Source organism: Sardina pilchardus, chromosome 3, assembly GCF_963854185.1.
Source record: "Sardina pilchardus chromosome 3, fSarPil1.1, whole genome shotgun sequence".
Taxonomy (NCBI): domain Eukaryota; kingdom Metazoa; phylum Chordata; class Actinopteri; order Clupeiformes; family Clupeidae; genus Sardina; species Sardina pilchardus.
This window is the reverse complement of record NC_084996.1, coordinates 2325225-2330945: the sequence shown is the minus strand read 5'-3', so window position 1 is coordinate 2330945 and position 5721 is coordinate 2325225. Positions and strand designations below refer to the sequence as shown.

The window sequence follows — 5721 nt, the reverse complement described above, 5'->3', positions numbered from 1 at the left end:
CTTTACCTGACCTAATACCTTTGATAATTTAAATAATCATTTGCCACTGATAAACTAGTAAAGTTTAATACACAAAAATGAAACATGATTACAATTTCTCTAATGTATATTACTCCATAATGCACACACTGCATACACAGAAGTATACATCATTCATTGTACAATCCTTATAGGCAGCGGGTCAAACAGGGTCAGAGTTCATCCCCACCACGAAACTAACCTTTTTATGCATGCTCTTGCTATGCTGAAAGTGGCTTTGGATGTTAATAGTGAACATTTTGAGATGCACTGCCTGTTTCAGCCATGGCCATTGAAGATGTGTACGTGTGTGTGTGTGTGTGTGTGTGTGTGTGTGTGTGTGTGTGTGTGTGTGTGGCCTCTGACCCTATTTAGCCCGCAGCCTATTCGTTTTCAGTCACATACATGTTACCAAAATATTTCAATGGACAAATGCAAAGAGCGCATTCCTTTGTACTACATGCATTTTTATTATTTCCATAGGTCAGAGAGACACACATGCATCCAATGCATCAGTTAAGGCCTATTCGGACGGGATTAGTTTTATGGGGTGACATCAGGTAAAGTAATAATTACCAGGTAATGTAGTCCCGTCCGGACGCGCCATGTCAGTAAACATAACGGAGTATGTCGGTGACATTTACAGACACTTTTACCTTCCGTAAAACGGTCCGGAGAAATTACCTTAGGTAAAATTAATCCCGTGCGAACGCGACCCTCTGTAAAGATGTCTGTAATATTTCGTCACATCCTGATTTGAAAACAATTCCACCATAGTCTGAATGAAAACATAACATGCTGTGCAGCTCCTAATAGGACGTTAGCTAGTTTGCCTATTAGCTTGATATTGTTAGCCATTTCAAACTACTTATGGCATAACATAAAGCTAACGTTTGCTAGTTTAACCAACTTGTGTAGTCTTTCAAATCTGAAAATGCCGCACGTACCTGACGCAAAGTATCACGTGCACGGCGACGAAGATGTGACGGCAGAACGTAAACGTAGTTACTCCTCCCATGTCAGGTAAAATAACAGAGATGCTTAGTCCCGTCCGAATTGGACATTTATATTACAGAGGTCATATGATAAACCTGCATTACTCTACGTCCCCCCATAAAACTAATCCCGTCCGAATAGGCCTTTAGACAGCAACCATATTGCAGACTGTGACATTGTTGAGGAACAGCAGCAAACAATAAAAACCATCAGTGTAGGCACCCAGACAGATCAGGAAGTGCAGCGATACAGCAGCAAAGCCACAATGACTGATGACATTGAATTGTCATCAAGTTCTTACCCATGACCATCCTTACAGCAAAGACTACGTTTTAGGAAGGTCATTGTGTCTGGTACAGTCCACAGGTCCAAGTCTGTGTCGATCCGAGCAGCACTGCGACAGTAGGCCTTTACCTTTGAGCCAGAACTCACACTTGCACAGCATAAAGGTGTTCTGAAACCTGACAAGGCTCATTCAGTAGAGAAGCATCTGAGTAGATTAGCGCCAGGAACTTTCAAGTGAACCCTCTGAAAAATAGAATCATTAAATCAGCATAGTACAAGTAATATTAACATAACATTTGCATGATTTCAATAAATTCCTACTTTCTAATATGAGAACAATTAAATTAACTGATTCAAACACACTGAAAAGTCTTTGACATTTGTTCAGAATTGAAACTTGTATTCAAAAGCCATAATAATGTAATGATAGAAATCTAGTCCTGAGTGTGATCATCACACAAGCTGGTATGGCCCGTTTCCCCTATAGCCTACCTATGTCCTCTAGCTGGCCCAGAGTGAACTGTCTGTAGGCAGTTAACCTGAACAGACTAAAAAGGCACATGGACCATCTTACATTTTATGTTAGATCACCACGTAAAACAATATTTCCTTGATCAAATGTTAAAACACGTTTCTTTTTCGCCCTCAGTACGAACAAAATCATCATCATCATCATCATCATCATCTGCCTGCAACGTTAGCAAGCTGAAGATAGCTAGCTCAGGCAGAGTTGCTAACGATAGCCCACAAGCTAACGGTAGCCGAATCAAGCGACAGATAATGCACATGTAGCGAGTAATAAATCAATATGTAACAGCAAACTTTTCAAACATGTCTACGTTTTAAACACTGGTCATATATTGTACAGTGAGAAACTAAACATTACCGTTAACTCGTGCTAAAAAGAGTTAGCTACAGCGACCAATTACCTGCTGTTGATGGTGGGCTGGTCCAAGGTTTCGGCACGAACTTCACGTAGGGAGAGCAGACACTTCCAAGACGTCTTGTTCACAGCACAGTATCTGGTAACTCCATGACTGAGTGATGCACTGAAGTTTCCCAAGCAAATAACTTGAATATTAGCCTTCTGGCAACAGACTCCCTGGGGTCGGCACTGCTGTGCAGTGTCCAGTCCACAACGCATCCCCAGGCGGTGTTGCCCACCCTCTACACACCTGTGAGAATCGACGGGGGCTCGTCTAAATCACCCACTGTAACAATTCACGTTTGTCTTTCTGTCCTCACTGGTTCAAACGTGTAGCCACAGGGTCCCTGGCAACCTTTAAAGACCTTTCCTCCTCGTCTTCTGCCACAATTAACGTTACGTATGTCAGTCCCAGATGCATCTTGCTATGAACTATCAGTGTGGAATGTTCACCAACCAACCCAGTGATGTCATAGCTAACCTAAAAGCAAGATGGCGGCGAGCCAAAATAAAAGCCTTGATATTGCTGTACTGACATGTCGTTTTAAATGATGGAAATTACTTTACGTTTATTTTTTTCTGGCCAAATCAATTCTATTTAGCTTAACTTTGATTCAAACCCATACAAATGAAACTGTTTCACGTCCACTTTAACTAGAAAAGCACTCAAAGAGTGCAGACCTCTGCATGCATTGTTGTTCTGGGTTGTCATACATTTGAAACTAGACTATTCAGATCGCCACCGAGTGGCCATACCATGCCATTACATCGCAAACATCTGGCATTAGATCTGTTTGTGATGTAATGCCATGGTATGGCCATGTGATGGCGACCTGAATATAGTTTATCTAGTGCCCTATATGTGGAGAGTATCGCCAACTCAAATCATGGGCGCCATCTTTACGACCAGAAGTGACGTCACGTACGTTCGTCTCAATGATGGTCAATAGGGCGAATATGACATGTTGAAACAAATAGCTTAACATCGTCATAAACAAGCCTATAAATGTTATAATATGCATCACCATTCATTAAGATGTAAATGCTGTTGCAAATACGCTGCATTATACATTTTGAAAAAATTAGCAAAGACCAGATAAATAGTGATAAACGTTGCCTAGTTGGAGCCAGCTAGCTCTGAAAACGCCTACGAGGCGAACTTCGTTTATCCAATTTCTTACAGCAGTTAAATATTAGTCTGAGGAAACAACTTGAAATAAAGCAGTAAGAGAAAGCTGAAAGCTTCATTTTGGTGAAATAAGCCTGTTTAGGGCACAATGAATAACATCTTACCTTACTTAAGCCAGCGATCCCTACATGTCGCAGCAACTCTTTGAATCACTGTTAGATTTGACGTCTGACCTCCAGATTCAGGCATACAATGTATTTCGACCGTGCATGAGGCAAGACTAAAATATGCTATTTATTTTCTTTTTTATCAATAAGTATGTTGTTTCAATAGACTCTGGGACAGTAAAAGAAAATAGTTTTAATTGAACACATGTTATTTAAAAAATATATTATTATCATAAAGTTAGGCAATTATTATATAAAGTTATTATTATTACAAAAGCTACATGGAGGTCACCATTAGTTTGACCTCAAACTTTTCCGTTAAATAATAACTTACCCTTATGCACAAAACCTGCCAGACAATAATCACATTTTTCCCACTGCCATCACTCAATCTATTGGTAGGTGCCTTATGTATATTGTGGTGCTCTATAGTATGCATCTTCTGACTGCATACTACTGTATGTCTAATTGTTCCAACAGCTAATGCCAGTCAAATTCCTTGTAGATATACTTGGTCAATACAAGCTCATTCTGATACTAAAACACACAAACTTGCTAGGTTTTCAAAAATATTTTTCAATAAAATATATTTCCATTTATTATAATCAAATTAAATAATCAAAGACAACAATTTCTGACTTGTGTAACAAACATTTACAAGACCATCAGAATCTAGGCCTATATGAAATGCAATATAAGCATGAGGGATGAGGATGAGAGATCTCCATGTACTCTTTTCGGGTGTCACATTGTTGTCCTCCACCAAGTCCATCCCTTCATGGTCCTTTACATGGCCTGATTAGATGACATGGAGTTGATCAGCTGTCTGCGGTGTCCTCCCCTCAGACCAATTGTACCTTTGTTCTCGTCCTGCATGTAAAATAATGAAACTCTTGTCATTAAATGGGTAGATGTACATAAAAATACCACTATTTCTACCACTGTAGTAAGGACTGCTCTTCTAAAAAATCTGAAATGTGCACAGGTTGTCATTAAATGTGTATGCCTCTACACCACACTCGTTATCTGTCGCGCACTCTCTCACACACACCCACAAAACATGGGACACAAAGGGAGCAGACCGTGAATCTCCTCTCTCAGCCTCAGACTTGGATAATACAAGGCAGTACCATTTAACACCACACACGCTACATCCTCCTAATAATTTTACTAATGACATCATAGCAAAGTGTACCTGAGAAACTGCAACTAAGTGCCTTAATTAACCAAAAATATAAACATAATAATGTTAATGGTAGAACACGATGAAGAAAGGAAGCTGTTGTTTATCTTGACTTAAATTGATCCAGCTGAGGAAAGCACTTGTTCTTTGGAAGGAATTTCAATTTGTCTGAATGCAATATTGACACCGATCACATACCCTGTCTGTGTATAGTGTATTGTGCACACTGTGGTGGAGACTTGGGTCCATGTTGGGTCCATGTTGACTGGGCTGATTTGGTGATGAGGGGTGTCAGGCATCAGGGGAAAGGTGCTGAAGCAAGGAGCAGCAGCAGTAGCCTACAGGATCTTGAGGATGTTGAGGCGACGGGGCAGGGACACTGAATCAGCAGACAACTGTATCCCTCTTACTTCACCAGCCACTGACTCTTCTCTACCTTCATCTAAAATAACGAAAAAGACAAAGAGGGAGCATATTATTTACTATGATATAATACAGACATAATTCATCACCTTAAACCATGATTCAATAAAGCATGGCACACTCACTAGAGGGCTGACAGATTGAAGTATAGCCTACACAACCAGTGTAGAGCTGAAGTCTGTATTGACACCACTTAATAATTCGTGATTAGCACACCACCTACCAAGTTTGACAGATAGCTAGCAAACCATATCTTCAAACTATGCTGTGTATTTCAACAGATTTATTTGGACAATACTGTGCCTAGGCTACTGGTAAAGTTTCTAACAACGTTGATAGAAAGACTAGCTAACTTGCAAACTGCAATTATCCGACCAGCTATTTCAGTCAAGCAGGAGGACATTCTTAAAATAGGCAAACAAGACGTTGTCTTATTTTGCTCGACAAGAAAGAAAATGCAAAACTAACAAGTTTATCAATGATTACAGATCGCTGTTACCTGCTAAGCAGCTGTAGCACTATTAGTAAACACACACGACACAACACTACATACTGGCTGCTTGTCTTAATAGCCACTTTTGTGCTTCAAAAACGC

General features: G+C 40.1%; 1 long non-coding RNA gene across 1 annotated transcript; it reads right to left on the bottom strand.

Annotated features, from left to right (window-relative positions):
* Positions 1-4090: 4090 nt before the first annotated feature.
* LOC134076019 (uncharacterized) lies at positions 4091-5075 on the bottom strand. Its single transcript, XR_009938516.1, has 2 exons — positions 4902-5075; positions 4091-4390 (listed from the first exon to the last, which is right to left on the bottom strand). It is a non-coding gene; the product is annotated as an uncharacterized LOC134076019 (long non-coding RNA).
* Between the last annotated feature and the right edge of the window lie 646 nt (positions 5076-5721).